We start from the raw sequence: 22,595 nt of genomic DNA, 5'->3' as shown, positions 1-22,595 counted from the left end.
AAATAAAGGCACATGCCTTACTTGAATACAACTAGCCAAGATTCAATCTGGAAAGGATTTAAGAAGATTTGGTTTATATTTAAGAAAAAGGATAATTATTTTGCTCTCTCTCTCTCTCTCTCTCTCTCCTCCTCTCTCTCTTTCTCTCTCTCTCTCTCACTCCCTCTTTCTCACTCTGTGTGTGTGTGTGTGTGTGTGTGTGTGTGTGTGTGTCTGTGTGTGTCTGTGTGTCTGTGTGTTTGCACTGGTTTTCTCCACCCCTTCCCAAGAAGCCAATGAAACCATGAGGACATAGGGAAAAATATTAAAGTACACCACAAGATGTTAAAAAAGAAACCATGTTTTGCATTTTAGACAAGATTCTATTCAAGTCTTTTGAAAACATGCATTTTAAGTCTGGCTCTTCTCCAAAAAGTGAAGAAAGATTAAAGTAATATACTTACTGAATGCAAAAATATAGAGCTAAGGAAAGGGTGACATTCTGCTATAATCAGATATTGGGTTTTGATATGTGACTTTAAATTTCCTGCTTAAAACTGAAAACCTATGTGCTCTTTACAGGAAAGGGAGGGTTCCTTTATTTAAATTAAAAACCTGTGTTCTGTTAAATGTCTCTTGGGGTTTCAGCTTTTCTGGGGGAATACAGGTTTGGGATACTTCATGTTTCAAAAAATGTATTTTTGATATTTCATTTTACATAAATCTTTAATTTGTGACAAAGTCATTCAATCTCAAAATTGCATTTTTTTCTGTAAAATTTGTCCTGATTCTGCTAAGCCTTACACAAGGAGAAGATCATTCAAATCTGCCAGCCATGAAAAGAGCAAGTGGGCAGACACTCCTATTTTTGTGGAGCTTGGAAAAGAAAGAGAGTTGAAGAGGGAAGGACTTTATTTAAAGATGGCAGTTTGAACATATACATTTAATTAAACTCCCTCCCCAGATCCTCTTTTGCCACGTAAAATAACATATTTACAGGTTCCAAAAATTAGTACAGGGACATCTTTGGGGAGCTGTTATTCTGTCTACTGCGAGGATTTTAAAAAGGGATTATCTTCAGTAATCCAGAAAAGGAATCCTATTTGCCTTAAATGAGCAGTAAGGAGAGGGGACAAATGTACTAACTCTGGAAATATTTTGAAATTAATGCACTCATCACTGGAGGATTAGTTGGCTATGAAGATTGCAGGAGAGGAACATTAAAATATAATGCACATTTCCATGTTGAATGACTGAATGGTGGTGGAGCTATTCCTTAAAAATCAGAATCATAAGAAAAAGATCAAACTTGAGGAAAGACAAATATAGTTTAGGGCATGAAATAAGTCAGGAACCAAGAAGATTTTTAGGTAAAAGCTTCAAGATAAATATCGGTTGAATTTGGAGATTTGGGAATTACTAGCCATTGTAAATGAAATCATTACATTCAATAAAATCACTAATAGAAAATGTGTAGAGAAAGAATGGAACAATTTAGAGTAGAATTCAGATATATTTATATTTCCATGATAGGCAGAGAAAAGGAGAGTGAAAAAAGACTAAAGACTGGATGAAGATTAGATGAGAAACCAGGAAACCAAGAAGAAAGAAAGAAGACAGTGAGGAGTGTCTAATATTAGAGGGCTAATGTTTGTGTCATAGTACTAGGATTAGTATTTCTGTAAGAAGAGCTTAAATTAGATTGCGTTAATAATGTAAAAAAGTAATTGCCACAGAATGCCCCATATCCAGGAAATAAGCATTTATTAATTAGTCCTGGAGGTCCCAAATTTTTAAAGCCCATTTGTTTGTCCTAAATAGGAAAGGGATTTTCTATTCTTTCTACTCATTTTCTAAAGAGTTTTATAAAAAGTTGTTTTCTCCTATACTCTTCCCATTTTTAACACAGACACAAGAATAGATTTGTGCTAAGAACATGAAAAAATGTGTAAATTGTATAAGAAATTTGTAAAAATTCAAATATATAGACTAGGAGATCTAGTGTAAAATTTCTATCAACTGCCTTGTATAATTTTCACTTTTATCTTTTCAAATTAGCCCAATTTAAATTTTCTTCCAAAATTACATGCCAAATCACATTAGGATGTACCTGCTTTCTTCCCCTATGTTTAAAATCAATTGGATAATTATTCCAGGAATTGAGCACTCACTGGGGCCAACATTGTGCTGAGAACCATGTTGACTATTTCAATGAACAAGGTCTATGGCTTTGCCTAAGGTTGCTGATACATACCTGGCTAATCCTGACACAACATTTGGTTTTCAAGTGTCTTATGTACATGACTTAATATAAATATAGAAATCAAGGCATTGCAATCAAAAGCCAGCTAGCATCTAATCATATTTTGCCATATAACAGTAAATTTTGAATTAAAATAATATAGTAAAATTTTTAAAGGGCCTAGGTTGAAGCATTTCAAACAATTATTTATTTCCCAAATTATAAACAACATCCTATATAATAAAAGACTAATATGCAAATCGACTGAACAGCAGAATGACTGGTCACTATGACGTGCACTGACCACCAGGGGGCAGATGCTTAACGCAGGAGCTGCCCCCTTGTAGTCAGTGCACTCCCACAGGGGAAGTGCAGTTCAGCCAGAAGCCCTGAGCAGGGCTCATGGCTAGTGAGCGCTGCCACAGTGGCAGGAGCCTCTCCCGCCTCTGCGGCAGCATTAAGGATGTCTGACTGCCATCAATTGGACATCCCTCAATGGCTCCTGGACTGCAAGAGGCGCAGGCTGAGCTGAGGGACCCCCCCCCCCACACACACACACACACACACACACTCCCGAGTGCATGAATTTCGTGCACCGAGCCTCTAGTTATTTATAAAGCTATTCTATTGTAGAATCCTAGTTAGTCTAATAGTAAATGGATGTGTGAATTTTTATTCTAGTAATTCAGCTATTTTAAGTGCCAGACATAGTGTATTAAATTTTGTGAAAAGACTATTTCTATATAAAATAGTTCTTGACTTTTATTTTTCAATGAAAAAATGTGCTTAGCTGAAACTCTTTTTTATAAAGTTATATTGATTCTTTGGGAAATTTGCAATCCTGATATTTAGAAGTTAGACATTTTCTTTGAATTTTTGTTCTTTAACAGAACTACTGTTATTATAAGTAATAACGAAGAATGGCTATCATTATTACTATGAAGAATAACATAAAAACTGATTTAATGGCCCTGGCCGGTGTGGCTCAGTTGGTTGAGTATTGTCCCATGCACAAAAAGGTCTCTGGTTCAATTCCCAGTCAGTGCACATGCCCAGGTTGTGGACTGGATCCCCAGTAGGACTCATGCAGGAGGCAGCCTCTCTCTCCCTACCTTGCTCTCTAAAAATCAATAAAAACATATTTAAAAACATTTAATATATGAAGATGAACATGAAGATCAGTCATTTAACCTTGAAAAGAGGTGGGTGAGTAGAAGCTGAGGTTGGTAGAGTTATATATATTAAAGCATTTTCTATTTGGAAAAACACTGCCTCTTCCCATTGATTGACTTCTTAAGTCATTGCCATTTGGCTTATAGTGTGGTCTCCTTCAACCATAAGTGCCAAGTCATTATTCTCATTCACCAGGTTTTGTAAGTGATATTGAGATTCCAAGTTATGACAGTTCTACATAAATAAATAAGTACACACACACATATGTGTGTGTGTGTATATATACACATATATCATATATATGATGTATAAGATATATATTTATACATATGTAAATATGCTTTATATATGTATGTGTATATATAACATAACATATAGTCACATATTCTTATATATATTCTTCTTATACATTTGTATTATTATATATTTATTTATAATATAGTAATATATTATTATTGTATATATATTTTATATTATACTAGAGGCACGGTGCACGAAATACATGCAAGGGTGCGGTCCCTAGTCCTGGCTGGTGATCAAAGTGTGAGCGTCTGGCATGGAAGGGCAGGTCCCAGCTGACCTCTGAGTCCTGGGTAGCACCTGGGCCCCTGGGCCCCCACGTGCCCCCCTCCGCCTGAGTCACAGTGCCCAAGTCCCCATGCGGAGATGTGGTGAATGCAGCTGGATGCCGCAGGCTGGGGCACAGAGTGGACCTCTGGGCCACCCCGTGGCACCACATGGAAGCCAGGTGGGTAGCACACTCTCTCCCTCCAGCCTCGCAGACCAGCTCCTGCACAAACACACAGGGAGCCCGACTGCCCTCTGGGGTCCTGGCGGTTTTGGGTTGACTCACCTGAAAGAGGACACACAGGTGCAGGGCTGGCTCCTCACGGGTGCCCAGCACCTGAGCGCGGGGGCGTGCAAGCCCTGGCATCCTGGGGGAGGGTAGCAGGGGGAGCGAACTTGGCAGACACCCCGCATTCTCACCACACCTCCGTCCCCATCACCCCCGCCCCCAGGTAGCCAGTGAGAGGTCACAGTGAGTCACTGATGCCCACCATGTTCCGTTCCACCTCCTTGTGATCAGCACATGTCATAGTGAGTGCTCAAACTCTTGGTCAAATGACCGCCTGAGGGGACAATTTGCATATTAGGCTTTTATTGTATAGGATATCCTATAACATATGCTCTAAATTGAGAAATTTTCTTGTGTTAATCTTTCTGAATTATGTTAAGAAAATGATTCACTGACTGGAATTTAAAATTCTTCAGTTGGTTCAAGTGGTGTAATCCCTCTTTCTCTTCTTCCCCAATCCACTGAATCAACACTCAAATAATTTTTAAAGGGAGACTAAGTGAGGATCTGGAATCCTGACAGACATCAACTTGAAAAGGGTTTGAAAGTGGAAAGAAGTCAAGGTATTACTTAATAATGGATGGAAGAGAAGAGATCAATGGCAGAGGGATCACAGTAAGTTTCATTCAATTGCAAGTTTTAGCCATTTAAGACTCTATGGTGGGAAGAACCTCCCAGATCAATCTTTCCGTCCCTCTGCCTCTGGGCAGAACCACGCCAGGTCATTCCAGACTTCTGATGCTACTTCCTTTAGGATGACTCTGAAACTGAGGGCTGCCCCAAGGTAAACCAACTGAATTCCTAATGACTCATGAACTTCAGAGTCATCATGTGGTTGTCATTTTTAGATGAATTAGCACCTTTTAAACCACATCCTATTTTACTACATTTCTCATTGTCAGTTAATTATAACTAATAGGAAGAGCCTAAGTCATACATAATTTCATTATATAAAGTATTAAAAGAAATAAGCCAGACACATTATCCTGGCTGTAGAAATTATAATAGTAGGATTTGTTTCAGAGACAAACTACGTAAAAATGCTTAAATGTTAAACTTAGCCCAGACTACTTAAAAACAAGAGAAAAATTAATCAGTCACATTTTCACTAGTAAGAATTAGAAGACCTTAATAAAGGGATTTATTTTCTAAACAGATGCACATGAAAAATGCTATAACTTAACAAAGGAAGGGCATAGGTTTCAGTATTTTTATTTATGTTAAATGTTTTAAAGAGAAAAAAATAGGACAGTCAAGATTCTATCTCATCTATCTGCCTACCATCTTTATATCTATCTACTTTTATATGCATGCATTTCTTTTAAATTTTAGGATAACTATTGCTTTGTGTGTGTGTATACCCTCACCAGCACTTGACCTTATTTACTAAATAATTTATTTAAATCAATAGAGTTTATTTTTTATAAGCAGTTTTAGGTTTACAGAAAAATTAAATGGCAGTTCTCACATGCCTACCCATTCTTCCTGGTACTAACACTATTGGTATTTTGGATTTGGCCCATTCTAATAGGCTCATAGTTTTATCTTATTATTGTTTTAATTTGTAACTTCCTGGTGATATCTGGAAGTTATGTTTATCATATGTTTATTAGTTAAACTAATAAACTGGAGGAATGATAGCCTCTCTGTATATCTTCTTTGGTGAATTCTCTATTTAGATCTTTTGCCCACTTTTGAATGGCTGTTGGTTTTCATGTTGAGACTGCATATATGGGCCTTTAGTGATGTGATAAAGTGTGTGAGCTGGGTGAGGACATTCTATGGTCCTAGGATTATGTCATTCTCTTAGTAGGCTGGTCTGTACTCCTGCACTGTTACCTCCACAAGTGCTTCTTATTCCCCTTCTTTTTCTGTTTTATTGACCTTAGAGAGGGAGCAAAGGAGAGAGAGAGAGAGAGAGAGAGAGAGAGAGAGAGAGAGAGAGAGAAACATCGATGTGAGAGAGACATATTGATCGGCTGCCTCCCATATGCATCCCAATCAGGGATGGAACCCACAACCTAGGCATGTGCCCTGACTGCCTGGCATTGAGCACCCAACTTTCCATTGCACAGAACGACACTACAATCAACTGAGTCACACTGGCCAGGGCTCATTCTCCTTTTTACAGGTTCTTAGGTAGAATTGGAGTTGAGTATTTCCCTCCCCTCAGGTAAGTTAAGCTCTGCGAAAACCTCAGTAGGTGATGCTCTGGTGAAACAGTTCTTCTTGAGGACAGGCCTTGTTAAGAACAGACCTGGGCATATTTCAAACACTTACTTTTTCCTCCCCTTGCTGGAAGCACAAAGGGATTTCTGTCTGATCTTCACTGTGAGAATTTAGTAGCGCTCCTGGAGGTGAAACTCACAAATTTGTGGGGCCCTATAAGTCAGGTCTCTGAAGAATTTTGGACTCTCTGACTTGTCCACACAGAGCCTCCTGCAATTTGTCAATGATAGTTTAGGTTTCCCTATGTAGTACTGGTCTCCACAAAGGTTCCTGCTCCTGCATTTTGACTCAGATAAATTGTAATTCTTTGTATCTTCCTGTCTTTCCAATTTGGAGGAAGCGACTTGCTGTGTGACCTTAATTCTCTCACAGACAGATCTAAGAAGAGTCATTGATTTTCAGAGTTTTTCCTTGGGAGGATTGAAGGGACAATCTCCAAGTTTCTTACATGCTGGGCCAGAAACTGGATATTCACCAAAAATTTGTTCATATTAGTCAATCTTCAAAACTTAAACCTGGTCTCCCATTGGCCTTGTTAATGGTCTCCCATTTATACATGCTGTTTTCATTCCCTCACAAATCTTTTTATTTTCTTGTTATCAATATTTTTTTTGCTTTTCAATGATAATAAAGTGAGAATTTTGTAAAGAAAAGCCTATTGTCATTGACATGTATTTTTGTCAATCAATATCATTCAAATGTTTTATTATCAAAGGCTCAGGGTCTCTCAAGATGATGTATATTTTCTCTGAGTGAGTTTTAATATTTTCAGTTTTTTATGAAATATATATGTGCTGCCCTAGCCGGTTTGGCTCTGTGGATAGAGCTTTGGTCTGCGACTGAAGCATCCTGGGTTCAATTCCAATCAAGGACAGGTACTTTGGTTACAGATTCGATTGCTGGCCCTGGTCCAAGGGTGCCTGCGGGAGGCAACCAATAGGTGTATCTCTTTCATATCAATGTTTTTCTCTCTCTTTCTCTCCTGCTACCTTCCTCTCTCTCTAAAAATCAATGGAAAAATACCCTTGGGTGAGAATATATATATTCTATAAATCTACCCAAGACATAGAAACACTTGGACAACAGATAAACCTAAGTCTGATATGACTAACTAACCTAAATTAATGAACTTGTAAGTTTACAGTAAAATTATAATCATGATGTAGTAAAAAATGAGATTGTAAATATGTATTCATTTCCTGTATTCAATTATATTGCTATAATTGATCACTCTGATTGCTGTGTCTGCTAATTGAACTATATTTTAAAATATATACACGTTCTATGGAATAGTAAAAACTGTGAACTATATAGATGATGACATAATTATACATCTAGTTTTCTTATAAATGAGTTTTAAATCCCAGCATTCATATTTTTGTCCAATTGTAGTCTCTATGTCAACACTTCCTCTTCAAACAGCATGTTTTTCTTAGCTGGAATTTCACACCTTCACATTCACTCACTCACTTTACGAGTGAGGATAGTAAATATGATATAGAGCTCAAGGTTATTCAATCTCCTGCTTTGTCTTTCCATTTGTAATGAAAAAGAAATAATAATAACTTTACCTAAAATGTATTAAGTAAAAGTGAACCTACTAATTAGTTGACAATGAACAAGGCAAAAAAAAGGAAAAGGAATTTTTCTCTGTTCCTTGCTCCCACCTATGCCATTACAAATGTACTTTTAACCATTTGATAATTAAATAAACACCTCTTACCTAGATGACTTCTTTAGGAAGCATTTTTTAGAAAACTTGAGAAATGCCATGTATACATGTTCAGTCACTACCATTTTTAAAAGTCACTGTGTATAAAGCCAGAGCATAAGACACTATAGAGGTACCTCAAATGGATTTCCAAGTTGGTACAAATATTAAAGATTTTAAAACTTGATGACACCATCTTTGAACTTGTAATTTTCATCAATTGTCATGTGAAATAAATTAACTAAAAGCTGAATATATGGAGCAACTAAAATTACAAAAATATTGGCATGATATAAGAGGAAAGATCCTTCCTTCCCATTCAAAAGTCATTGAGAATCAATGAGAATACTCTCAGTTAAACAAAATCATGTCTTAGAATTAATGTGTATATATATATATATATATATTTACAATTTAATAAAAAATAGCTGATATTTTTGACATTATTATTCTTGTGTGTGTGTGTGTGTGTGTGTGTGTGTATGTGTGTGTGATATCAATACTTATGAGACAGATAGCCAGTAAGGAAGCTTAGAGATGTTGATGATTTATAGTTTGTGCTACAAAGTTTTGCCATGGAAGGCAGTGGCATAACTGAACTATTGATTGCTGAATATAACCATAGCACACAGATGACTTTGGTCTGTGGGAGTTCAGAGGGTTCAGTTTAAATGAAAACTTTATTATTGGAGCAAACAAATAGGTCTTTATATTAAGACAGACTCAACCAAAGGCATTCAGCCCTGCTCACCTTAAGTCATCAGGTTCAGCATTGAGTCAATTGTAGGCCAAATCTCCCCAGGAGTTATGCTTTGGACATTTAGAACAGCAAAACAAAATCATTCTGTCCACCTTGCTGATGGCACTTTCTGACAGCATGACCCAGGCACATGCCAGGCACTCAACAGTCCATAACGGTGAGTGCAAAGTCCCCTCTGTTCCCATATCAGTGGCCTGGTTCCCCCAGGCTTGCCTCCCGTATGTCTGAACTGCTCCCATGCCAATCTCACTTTTTTGTCTTGGATAATAATAACAATCAGAGTGAATGTTTACTTGGTCCTCATACTATGCCAGTCTCATAACTGCTTTTTTAAAAAAATATTTGTATTGATTTTAGAGAGGAAGGGAGAGGGATAGAGAGATAGAAACATCAATGATGAGAGAGAATCATTTATCAGTTGCCTCCTGCACCACCCTCCCCCCACTGGGGATTGAGCCCGCAACCCAGGCATGTGCCCTTGACCAGAATCGAACTTGGGACTCTTCAGTCCGCAGGCCGACACTCTAGCCATTGAGCCAAACCAGCTAGAGCCTAACTGCTTTTTATGTATAAACTCTTTTACTCTTCACAGCAACTCTATGAGGCAGATACTTTTATTTTTCACTCTTTTAAAGGTTAGCAATTATCTAAAAATGGTCCTATTATGATCCCATTATACAGATGTAGGTACTATTAGTATTTCCTTTGTACAGATGAGCATCCTGTAGCACAGAGAGGTTAAGTTTCACAAATGTCACACAGGCTGGTAAGTAACAAAAGTAGGGTTTGAACCCAGGCATTCTGTTTCCTAAGTCCTTCCTCTTAACCACTTCAATATAAAGCTTTGTTTTGCCACTGGCCCTTGGAGATTGTTCAGATCTCCATGGGTATGAATTTCAGCTTTTCTGATCCAGAGACAGAGAAGCATCAATCAGACAGTCAAACCTCAGAGGGAAGGTAGTGGAGGGTGGGAGTAAGGGGGAGAGATCAACCAAAGGACTTGTATGCATGCATATAACCCTAACCAATGGACACAGACAACAGGGGGGTGAGGGCATGAGTGGGGGCGTGGAGGAGCAATGGGGGGATAAGGACACATATGTAATACCTTAATCAATAAAGAAATTTTTAAAAAATCAGCTTTTCTAATATACTTGATTTGGCTCTTGATGTTCTTTTCCTTTTGGATGTCCATTAGACATCATCCTCTTGAAAATTTACCAGTCTTGCCGAAACCGGTTTGGCTCAGTGGATAGAGCGTCGGCCTGCGGACTGAAAGGTCCCAGGTTCGATTCCGGTTAAGGGCATGTACCTGGGTTGCAGGCACATCCCCAGTGGGGGGTGTGCAGGAGGCAGCTGATCGATGTTTCTCTCTCATCGATGTTTCTGACTCTCTATCTCTCTCCCTTCCTCTCTGTAAAAAAAAAAAATCAATAAAATATATTTTAAAAAAAAGAAAATTTACCAGTCTTTTGTCTTTTTGTTGCTACAATCATAGTGTGTATGAATGTGTGTGTCTGTGTGTTCAAGTGTGTGTGTCCATCTGTGTGCATGAATGTGTATGTGAGTTAGGGTGGGAGGGGTATGGGATTTTGGAAAGCTACCTCTTACAAATACCAAGAACTCTAATAAACAACAGTTTAAGAGTATTGCCAAAGTTTATCCAATCTGTCACAGTCCAGACTCAAGCACAAGCCTTTAAACATCGTCTTGATGTTTTCCTCTCAAAGCAAGAAAATCTGCTGGTTTCCCCTGCACTGTGTATAACGCATAGGCCACCTGACATGTCTGCATTGGGGATTAAACATAAATTCAGGGAAAGTTCTGTCCCAGTGGGAGAATTATTTAAGGTTCTGTGAGCAGTTAAATAAGTGTGTAAACAAAGAAGTTGGATACTATTATCCGACGTTAAAATTTGCATTGTTTTATATGGTTTTAATTTTCAGTTTTACTCACAATTCATCACCCAGCCAGAGGTCTGCAAATGCAAATCTCGGCAAGCACAGTAGCAGAAAGAAAACTCTGTAGCCACAAGCATAGCGCACTATCTCTGTCAGATCGGTCTCCTTCCATATGCTTAGGTGAAAATAAGGTAAAAGAAGCCAGGGCATGATGTTTTAGGTATTCTAAACTAATAAAAATGTGATGGTTTACTGGCATTTTAAAAAGGTTTTAAAGATGATTCCAAACTGGAATACACAGATACAGAGAAATGCAGCTTAGCATTTGAATAAAATAATTGCATTATAATGAACCTATATTAAGCACTTAATACCATTTTAAGTGCTTTACATTTTTTAACTAATTTAGTCTTTATAACAAGCCTCTGAGAGAGTTTTGATGAGCCCCACTTTAAAAAACTGACAATGTGCTCTGCTAGATGGTGGGAAGTCAAGATTTAAACTGAAGCAACAGAGCTCGAAGTCCATGCTCTTAACTACTGTAGCTCAAATTTCCTCCTTGAAAAACTTCAAACACGGATGTAGAGGGAAAGATCTGCTCTCCATGCTCCATGTTGCCATAAAAGGGAAGGAATATGAAAGTACAGGGAAAGTGCCTCCAGCCTATTTGTGCCTTCGCTCACACTTGCCCAGGCCTGGAGGAATGATAGCCTCTCTGCAGGGCATTTTCCTTCTCTGTCCCTCCTGGGGTCAGCTTGGCTACTGTGAAGGAAGCCTTAGGCTGTCCAGCATTTCTGCTGCTAATTGATGTGGAATTAAAAAAAAATAGCAGACTCATCTAAAGCCATGATCTCGAATCAGCATGATTACTGACATTGTGCTTTTCCTGTGCTTAAAACCTATTTTCATTTTTCAATTGGTTCCAAACTTGGGAACAAAAGGAAGCATCCTAAAAAAGTAGTGCACTCTTGCCGTGGTTCTCATGTCCTCGATCATGTTCCTTCTTCTCTCATTCTTCGGGACCAGACATTCCTGGAGAGTCAGCCAAATACACATTAGATAATTCTCTGTAACACAAATGGTTTATTCGGATGAAAGGAACTCATATCTTAAATTTAAAAATATTTCAGGGGTTATTTGAATTCATTCTAATTCAGGTGAATTTCATCATTGTCATGTTTACTCTTGTGATTGCAGATGTGGTCTTCCAAATTTTTATTTATAACTAAAATGTTCACCTTCCAACAAATATACACTGCAACAGATGGTGACCACCTTGATTGTGGCCACATAGGTTAAAATATATGCATGTGGGTGCATGTGTGTCCATGAACCTAAGCCTGTGAAATCTTAATTTGCAATGAGAGCACTTGTCTGTTAAAACTTAACACAGGCACCCTTACAAAAGAAGACCTTTAAAGCAATGGAAGACAGTGACTTTTTTTAACTCTTCACAGCTAAAGCAAATGCTTGTTTGATCTTCAGATTTGATCATTACTTTTTTATATATATTTATTGATTTCAGAGAGGAAAGGAGAGGGAGAAAGAGAGAAACATCAATGATGAGAGAGAATAATTGATTGGCTGCCTCTTGCACAACCTCTCTGGGGATCGAGCCCAAAACCTGGGCATGTGCCCTGACTGGAAATCGAACCATGACCTCCTGGTTCATAGGTTGATGCTCAACCACTGAGGCATGCCGGTTGGGATGCTCATTACTTTTATGTTTTTAAAATGTTTCTTAAATCTTCATCTGGTTTCTATATTCCTTCTGGAGTTCTATAAAATTTTCATGTCTTAGATTTTACGTTTTCTATCATCTTGGAGTTACAAGTTTTGCAGAGCTCCCTCTTCTTAAGTACTGCCTTTAGCATTGACCTGGCATTTTAATTAGATGACTGTTGTCTATAGGTAGAAAGATTAGAATGGGAAAGGTCACAGATCACCTCCAAGAACTTGTGAAAGTTCCCATATGATTTTGTCACCTTCATGATTACACAAAGGTATGTATGTGGATGCTTGATTCTTCCATAGCACATAGAAAATTAAAAGATTATAACTCAGTTATTAAGTCTTTTATTAATATATTAATATAGTGCTTAAGTCCTATTATAATGAAAATGTGAATTTTCCATGAACAACCAAAGAACCGTGTACAGCATCATGGTGTCTGATTCTAGAGAACTTTAGGCTTATAAAGTAGGTCGTTGGCAGGACCCACCTCATGGACATCACACAGGGTCTATATTGGGCTTGGTTTATGCTCTGTTCTCACCACTTAAAAATTCTTAATAATTTTGAACAAGGGGCACAGCACTTTCATTTTACAGTAGATCCTGGTTATGTAGCCGGTTCTGAGCTCAGAGCTTGACTACTTCCATTCAGCTGAAACTGTTATTCCTGGTATAAGTTGATTTTCCAGAGGCTAAGTCTTTTGGCAGCTGTGATTCCCAATGGACTCCCCTCTTGATTTCAGGAATCCAATATTACATTAGCAAAGAAGTCTCCAGGGTTTTAGATTTTTCCCAGTGCTTTATAATTGTCTTTTATAGTAAAAATAAAGTGTGTGCATTGTCATATTATTTTAAACTGCTACGTATGTGCAAAGATGTTGTTTAATTGACAGACTTCCTTAATCTACATGAACTATATGTCTCTTCCCTTTTCTACACATTTAAGAGTCATGGTGACTTGCACTCAAATCTCAACATACAGCAATATAACCAGTGTTTCAAAAAAAATAATGATGGAAAGCTTTTTCATGTGATTTTATTGAATCTCTTTGATTCAGACTCTAAATACATTATATAAACTGAGACTGAATTTGGATCTTGTAAGTTTATATATTCTTGAATTACATTGATGGAACATAATATTTGAAAGATAAAAATGAGTGAAATGCCATACATTATTTTTTTTTAATGTGCACAGAGCAGATATGTGATTGTTAAGTATTGAGATCAATTGCAAGGTTTTATGTTGCAATTGGTTCCTGAGTGAGGTAGACTCGTTTCTTGGAAAATGAACAGTATAAGTCAATATCACTAATATTGTATAGGTCCACAGTGACTTTGAGGCTTTGATATTCTAAAGAATACTAAGGGCCTGATGCAAGTTATTTTCTAGGAGTTATAATTTTTATAGTTTCAGTAAACAATTATTAATATGAAATAGTAGTTAAGGTAATGTCACTTATTTAAACTGACTACATATATTCACAAATCTCTTCCAGTGAAATGTATTCTAAGCTAATATGTAAAAGAAATAATGCTTTATGGGTATTTACTCTATCATACTTTTAAGAGCCAATGTCTTATTTTATTCCAACAAGGTGTTTATGGTTTTTTGTTTGGTTGCTTTCTATGTAAAACATTTTTACCATCACCACTTAAGCTCTTTCTATTCTCTGTGTTCTATCAAGTGTATTTATTTCCTCACATCCATGACACATTTTCACTTTTGTTCTTTTCCCCTCCCTAATTTGCTTCCAATGAGCTTCACCTTTCTGGCTAACTCATCTCCTGACAACTTTCCACACATAAAAAAATAATAATTATTGCTCTCCCAGAAGAGGTAAAAGGCAGATGTTTTTCATCCTTAAGACCATAATTCCCTTTGTTTTCCATTTAGGAGTTTCGTATTAGCAATGACAATTTATGTTCAACATCCTAACAACACCCCCGCAATAAGCAGACGTCTTATTTTATTCCATGTGATCTCTAATGACCTTTCTGATGTGCTCATTTTTTTAAAAAGTGTGTGTGTTGGTTTTTTTGGAGTCACAAATCCCACTGAGAATTTGATGAAAGCTATGGCTTCGGTATCATTTACAAACACTACATGAAATTTCAGGAGGTTTCCAGGCCCCTGAGACCCATTCACGAACTAAACATTGCAAACACCTGCTCTAATTTATCAATTTTATTTTATGGATATTGCATTGTGTATAGTTTTTCTATAATTATTCACTTCTGTTACCGTTCTCTATACTATTAACTCTGCTGCCTTCTTTACCACATCCTTCTTTTAAGAATACCCCTTTCGTTTTCAAGTTCCATTTATATTGTATTACCCAAAATCCATTTAGTTCTAGGCATACCCTTGCCTTATTGACTTCTCATAAATAAAACATGAAATAGATATATCCTCATTCAGCTAGTATGAGTTGAGTGCCTTGTATATGTTTGGTATCATGGGGTGTGTAAAACTGCATCTGTGAAAGGGTTTTCTTCTAACAATCATATTAATGTTAATTGATAAATATTGGTATTGTTAATAACTAATATTAATTGAATTTATTTTCTTTCCCAAGAATTATGCTAAATATTTTATCATCCTTTATCGTTTTGTTCTTTTTTCTTGACTTTCTTCACCTCCTCCTCCTCTTTCTTCCTCAACAAATAAGATGAAAATAAGTTGAAAGAGGTTAAGTAAATTTTACTCAAGGTTACAGTTAGAAAACTTGAGAACCTGAATTTGAACAGATTTCCCTGATTTGAAGCACTTCTAATGTCTTCTCACATAGATAATTTCTACATCTCATTTATCATAGCTGTACACATATCTTTGAGTGTATGCATTTACCCAACCATCCACCCATCTACATACACACAAAATTAATACAGAGAAGGAAGAGGGAAAATTCATATGATGCATGTGAAATGCTGTGAGAATTAGAGGAAGCCAGGAATTAGTTGAACTTTTCTTCATGTGCCATTTGAAACATTCCATAAATGATACCTGAGACCAAATAGGGAATAATATGGAAGAGCTGTGAAGCCTGAGGAACTTGCAGAAATGTATGCAGAGGCATGATTGGCAGTTGAACTTGGCTAGAGTAGAAAGTGTGGAAAGTAGAATTAGGAGGGAATATAAATGTTGGAAAGAGTTGTAGGTCAGATCCCAGAGAACTCTGAATTCCAGGAATAGGGGCAGGAGCTTATTTGGCAGTAGTGGATGATGGAGGATTTTCAACAGAAAAGGAACATAATCAGAACTATCATTTTAGAAGTTGGTTCTGGCTGATTGGGAACAGAAAGACCTGCAATGCACAGAGACCAGAGATAAGTGCTCATGCTTTTGGCTGTATTCATAAAATTAAGACATAAGTAATTACCTTCTTTCTGGAAAGGGCCCTGTGCGTGGGAGAATTACATAATGAATACTAAGAATATTTGAAACCTGAAACTGTCAGACTGCTCAGTGAGTTCTATTCTTTTATCTAATGGTTGTTTACACATTTAGCTCTGTTGACTTTTTTCTTTCTCCTTCATTTTGTGTTTTCTCTTGTAGGAATTACATTTTAGTTCTTTGTTGTTGTTGTTTCTATAGGGTCCTATTCTACTGTTGCATGTCTGATGCTGTCTCTCTTCCACTCACTTTACTCACTGCTTTTCCCCATTCTTAAGGCCCTAGGTTTAGGATTGTTGATACATGCTTTAACTTCTCTTGCAAACAATATGCGTATCCATTGATTATTACCATTGTTATCTACTGAGCTCTGCCTGAGGTCAGTCCACTCTCTATCATACTTTTTCACCATCATATATCATTTCTTCTCTATGTGTTTTAGATTTCCTTATGAACTAATATACAGCATGGTGGTCTCTATGTGAACCTTCATGTTAGAATTCTGAGACAAAGACTGTGTGCTTAGGTGCAGGAGTTTGGGCTTACTGACAACAATCCTATATAATCAAAGCCCAGCGACCAAAATGGCAGAACAACCAGAATGACCAGAGACCAGAATGACCACAGCCCCTTGCCCAGGCTGGCCCCATCCCCTAGTGAGTGGTTAGAGGTGATCAGGCAGGCAGGCAGAATGGTTAGGGGCAATCGGGCAGGCAGGCAGAGGCAGTAGTGTGATCAGTCAGGCAGCAGAGTGGTAGTGGCATCAGCAGGCAGGCAGAGTGGTGAGGGGCGATCAGGCAGGCAGGTGAGCAGTTAGGAGCCAGAGGTTCCAGATTGCGAGAGGGTGCATTGTGTGCATGGGTGGTGACAAAGAAGGAATATGATTTTTTAAAATATATAACAACAATATCAAAAACAAGCAGGCACAAACAGAATGGTTTCTCAAGGGAGCTATAATTTGTGGAGGGTTTCTTGCTTGTGGATGAGTCAGATCTACTTACTAGTAAAGTTATCAGTCTTACTCTTTTTGCTATACTGGTATTTTCCCATCTCATTCCTCTTCTGTTTGACTTTGGCACGCTGATTGTCATTTGGATAAAACATCATACTTCCAATATTTGAAGATCTTGTCACATATTCTGAAGTTTCATAGGGAATGCATCGCCTTGGCAGATCCAGAAGAAATTGTGACTTATCTAATCTACATTTATCTTAGCCAACTGTAACATAGTTACTGGCATGATTTCTAGAAGTATATATTGTGACCTTCCTGAACAACATGATTTTCATGGAAAGCATTATTATATTACTTTTGCTCATTATTAATTCTTACTTATTCTTTCCCCTTCAAATTATTTTTTGACCAATAGACTGTAATGCTTCGACAATTGCCTAGAAATCTCTCTCCTTCATGCAGTGGGATTTCATTCAAGGGCTTCAAAGAGTAAACTGCCATGAAATTGCACAATGTCATAAGTGGACACAAAATTCTATATGATGTTCATGCCTTACTTGTTTATTTTGTCCTCATATCTTAATTCCCATGTCAGGTAGGTGGGAAAAGGCAGATATACCAGGAAGAACTGGAGGTTTATATGGTAGGAAACAGGTGTTAAATGGAAACCACGATCTCTTCTCTGACTGAAATGACAAGAAGTGGTCAGAAACTGCATGATTTACCCATTTTCCTTGCAAAAGAGTTGACACATTTGTGACTAGTGCATGCATCAGATAAGGGATAAATTACTTGCACTTCATTAACCAAGAGATTTCTAGTAACATCTTCTCTCTCTAAACATGTTCCCCTCTTGGCCACCTGTCCTGGGGACAGCATTCTTGCTAATTCAGCAGCCTGAGCATGACATTAATAAGAATAATAGATGAGGTAGTGAGGTCTGCATGTCCAAAAAGGTAATGCAGAGGAGGAATTCCCTGCTATCTTTTATGTCTGAACAAAAGCCACATTCCTTGTGGTCACAGGTTTGACTAGGCCTAAAGGTATAAAACAGGAAACTGGGGGTTATGGTTTATATGATGGAGTATTCACATATTCCAATTTTTTTGAGTCTATGGTTAAAATATAATATTTATGTATTCTGATAACATAGATCATTTAGCATGTAAATATTTTTAATAATATGAAAAAAGTTTCACTGATCATGTAGGTTTCTCTTTGCATAGAGATGTAGAGTAATATACTGTTATTTAGAATTATTAATTATTATGGTTAGTAACATTAGTAGTAGTCAAATTGATAGAAACACAATTATTGTGAGCTTGTAAGAACCCTTAAATAATTATATATAAATATTTTAAACTCAAATAATTTGAGCCCAGTTATTTCCAAACTTCCTTACATCAATATTTTATTTAATAGAATTCTTTGATATTGTTAATTGTCAAATATCAGCTATTCAATATGGATTGAGAAGGCTTTTTAAATTTAATTTATTAATTGAACATATATTTAAATAAATTAATTATCCACTGATTGCTAAAGACTACTGGTCTTGGATGAAAGAATTAAAAATAGCACATTTGAGTGGTATGCTTATTAATTTACTCCAGTATTCCTGATGCTAATAATTTAAGAAAAGCATAATCTGTGTTCATAGATCAGATTACATTTTAAGGAACAATTGTAATTGAGAAAAATTTTCACAGATGTTATATTACTGGTTCTTTTGAATATTTTAAATTAGAAGGCATTATTCTGTTTCTTTTACATCTTCATCTTTGTCTAATTGTTATTCTTATAGTTATTACTATCATTATTAGTTATTGTAATTTTTATTTTACTTAGTACATGTCAAATAATTAAGCCTTTTAATAGCTGTGTTTCTGATTATGCACTTCAAAAGTTTTAATGACTGTAATATCCCCACAGTTCCCATCCCAGCCTTTACTAACTGCATAATTTTCTCAGCTAATCAAATGAGCTGATTGTTCTGAATTATTTTCTCGGAGTTGTAAGTTAGATAAAATAGGCCCAATAAAATGTTATTAAACTCTTCTTTTATTTTGGATACACATGATTTACGGGCAGTAAGCTGTTTTCTGTCATTTTAGAAAATGTAGTTTTATAATAATCTTTGGCTTTAGGACTTTCCCCTTCACTAATTGTATTTGATGGGGACTTCCAAAGATTACTTAACTTTTAATTTAGTTGGTGTATTTGTTATTTTTCCACAAGAAAAGTCACCTCTAAATAGTGCCAATGCAACTGTTTTATGAAGTAAACTCTCAAGAAAGTCAAGGTGGAATTTGTATATGGCTGGCTCTCCCCTGCTTTCTCTCCCCTTCCCCTTCTCCCCCCACATCTTGGGCTATGAGAAGGGGTCGGAAGGCCACACATCACTGAGTTTAATTTATTCCAGTCCACCTAGTTAGTTGAAATATTTCCTCAAGGAAGTTTTCATTCAGTTGATGCCCTGAAGGGTTAAGAAAACAGAAACTCATAGTGTTACAGAGCTGTTGTCATAGATGTTTCCAAGGAAACCATATCAGGAATGTTTGTGTCTTGTTTCTCCCCAAACCCACAGGAGTGTAACTTGCTTGAGGTTTTGATGTTCTCTTAATTCTTGCCATGGCTGCTCTGTGGTAGGGTTTCCAGCCAAGCAAGAATCCCATGACTGCCCAAAGTTCTGGCTCCAGGGTCCACCATGCCTGCTCTGGCTGAGCTCAGTTTTGCGTCGTCATCCTGGAAAGAGTATAAGGGCAATTTAAAATCAAATAGAGGTTAACTTCATTATCTTTTTAAAAGTTCTATTATTGTTTTTCTAATGTCCAATGTAGATTATTTTTCTGCAACATGTGCATTAGCATTTCATAAAAAATAAATAATAAATGAACTTGAGTTGCAGAGTTCATTAGAAGACTAATATATGTGATAGATCACATCATGCTGTTTTATGAGGTATGTTAAGGGGCTTGGAAAATAGGAGGGAATTTCAGTTCTGTGATTTCCTCTGCTTCATGTGGCTATAAACAATTTTTAAGGTCATTTCATATTTTTTTTTTCTTCATATATCTAAAGAGGAATAAAATCGTGAAGAATCTGAAAATAATGTCAAACAGTAGTAATGTGATTAAACTTGACTTAAAATATTTTTATAATTAGATTCTACAAGATAATTAGTACATCCTTTAAAAATGTTTACCCAAATGACATAAAGCCATAGAAAACTCTGATCATTTTCATTCAAAGTGATTAGGGACAGAGAAATCCCTTTCTCTCTCTTGCTCTGTCTCCCTCTTTCAAAAAGCATGCATATGTATATGTGTCTGATAGTTGTTGTTTTTTGTTTGTCTGTTTTTTGGATTTTTTATACCATACAAGGGTAGAATGAACCACCTCAGTAGCTTCTGAGGCTAATACATTTCTATCACCACAATTATTTTAGTAAACCTGTTTCCTTCACTTCTGCAACATCATGCAGAGTTAGTGATCAAGTAAATACAAACAACCAGATGAATACTTGTATTTTTATTTGGATATCACAATTAACCAAGAGATATTATACACACTTCTATCATATTAAATATTTGCAAAGAGAATAAAGCAAATTTAAAATAACATTTAAACCTTTCTATTCTGAGAGAGGTATGATTACATTTTATTCTATAACTATAATTAATACTTAATCCTATTTTATTATCATTTATTCTGTAGTGCATGTTATAGAAATGTATATACAATATAATATATAAGCTACATTTTGAATACTATAACTATACAATTATTTTTCTCCCATTTAATTTCTATCAAATTGGATTGGTTTATCATTTGCCATATCTTTCTTTATGGCCTGGTAAAAATTGCTGAAAGAACACAAAACGTTGAATTTAACAATGTTTTTGTTGTGGATTTATCTATGTCACTGTGGCCAAAAATATTCAATTATTAGTACCTTTGGCAGAAACATTAGTAGCCTCCAATAATAAGAGGTAATGAGCACTATAGGAAACTCTTATTTATTTCTAATTCATTCTTTAAAAGTGTCAGAAAAATCTTCAGATAGCTACAGTTTACATTCAATTATTAAATAACTAGAGGCCCAGTGCACAAAATTTGAGCACGGGTAGGTTCCCTAGCAGCTGCTGGCTGCCGGCCGCGGCCTCCCTTCTTTCTGTCCCACCCCCTGGTGGTCAGTGCACGTCACAGTGAGCGATTGAACTTTCAGTTTGTTCAAACTCCCGAGGGGACACTTTGCATATTAGGCTTTTATATATATAGATTTGAGGAAGGGAGGAAGCCTACACAATAGTGTGCAATCAGGGTCACTGCTGTGGGCAAAATGATTGAATTCTCCAGAGAAGCGTGCAAGAATTGTCTGCCTGCAATGGGAGAGGCCAGGAACTTTTTCCTTTGGTTAGGGGTGGGCTGCCCTAGGGCTATTTCCTCCTCTGCATTTCTAGAGGGCAGAACTGCAGTAGGCTAATGGCCTTCTACAGCTCCCAAGAAGCTCTTGGGCAGAAAACCTATGACATAATGCTGTGAGATGCCGTGAGCACATGGGTCAGAATCACTGGTAACTCTCTGGGCCAGCTATAGCTGACACATCGAAAGTGAGGAACAGCAGAGGGGCCAGGCATATGAAGTATTGGCTACAACTCATTCTATCAGGATTTGCATCCAAATTACCCTGTTCTATGGACATTCATACTGTCTTATCTAATGGGTGAGTTTCATTTCCGTTGGGTTTTAATTGTGAAGCACAAGCTTTTAACAGCACTAAGATCTAAGTTTTTTGAAGGTGGTGGCTTTCAATCATTGGTGAAGAGGAGGGTCTGTTTTACCTTGAGTTTATGGAAAAGCTGACAGTTCAGTTTCAAAATTCTTTAAAAGGGTTTAATTTCACTGATATCTCCTTTAACTTCAATAAATTCAAAAAAAATTGTTATATATATATATATATATAATTTCTGTCTCTTATTATTTAATGTCTAGTAAATTTGACTTTGCTAAATTCATTGAAGAGAAACTCATATACTTTTAAAGTTAATAATTTTTATATTTTAATTACATTTTGAAATTTAATAAGCATTTAACATGAAATCCCCAAGCTTATTATATCTAGATATCTATATCTATAGCTACCTATCTGTCATCCTATATAATAAAAGGGCAATATGCAAATCAACCAAATGGCAGAACGACCAGTCGCTATGACATTCACTGACCACCAGGGCGCAGATGCTCAATGCAGGAGCTGCCCCTTGGTGGTCAGTGCGCTCCCACAGGGGGAGCACCACTCAGCCACAAGCTGGGCTCATGGCTGGCAAGCGCAGCAGCGGTAGCAGGAGCCTCTCCCACCTCTGCAGCAGCGCTAAGAATGTCCGACTGATAGCTTAGGCCCACTCCTGCCTAAGCCGTCAGTCAGGCATCCCCTGAGGGCTCCCAGACTGTTAAAGGGCACAGATCAGGCTGAGGGGACCACCACCCCCCAAGTGCATGAATGTCGTGCACTGGGCCTCTAGTATTTATATATTTTTAGTTTCAAACACAGACTCTTAGTGTCATTCTCTTTTTTGTAATAAATTGTCAAATATAATCCAATCAAATATAAAATACATTTTATATATTATATATGTATGAAAATATGTATTTCCAT

At 36.9% G+C, this 22,595-nt stretch overlaps 1 non-coding gene across 1 annotated transcript; it reads right to left on the bottom strand.

The window, feature by feature from the left end:
- Positions 1 to 20,309: 20,309 nt before the first annotated feature.
- Positions 20,310 to 20,441, bottom strand: LOC111828122. Its single transcript, XR_002831911.1, has one exon. It is a non-coding gene; the product is annotated as a small nucleolar RNA SNORA66 (small nucleolar RNA).
- Positions 20,442 to 22,595: the final 2,154 nt, after the last annotated feature.

Source organism: Myotis lucifugus, unplaced genomic scaffold (genome assembly GCF_000147115.1).
Source record: "Myotis lucifugus unplaced genomic scaffold, Myoluc2.0 scaffold_3, whole genome shotgun sequence".
NCBI classification, from domain to species: domain Eukaryota; kingdom Metazoa; phylum Chordata; class Mammalia; order Chiroptera; family Vespertilionidae; genus Myotis; species Myotis lucifugus.
The sequence above is the reverse complement of the archived record's forward strand: the minus strand, read 5'-3'. Positions and strand labels throughout refer to the sequence as shown.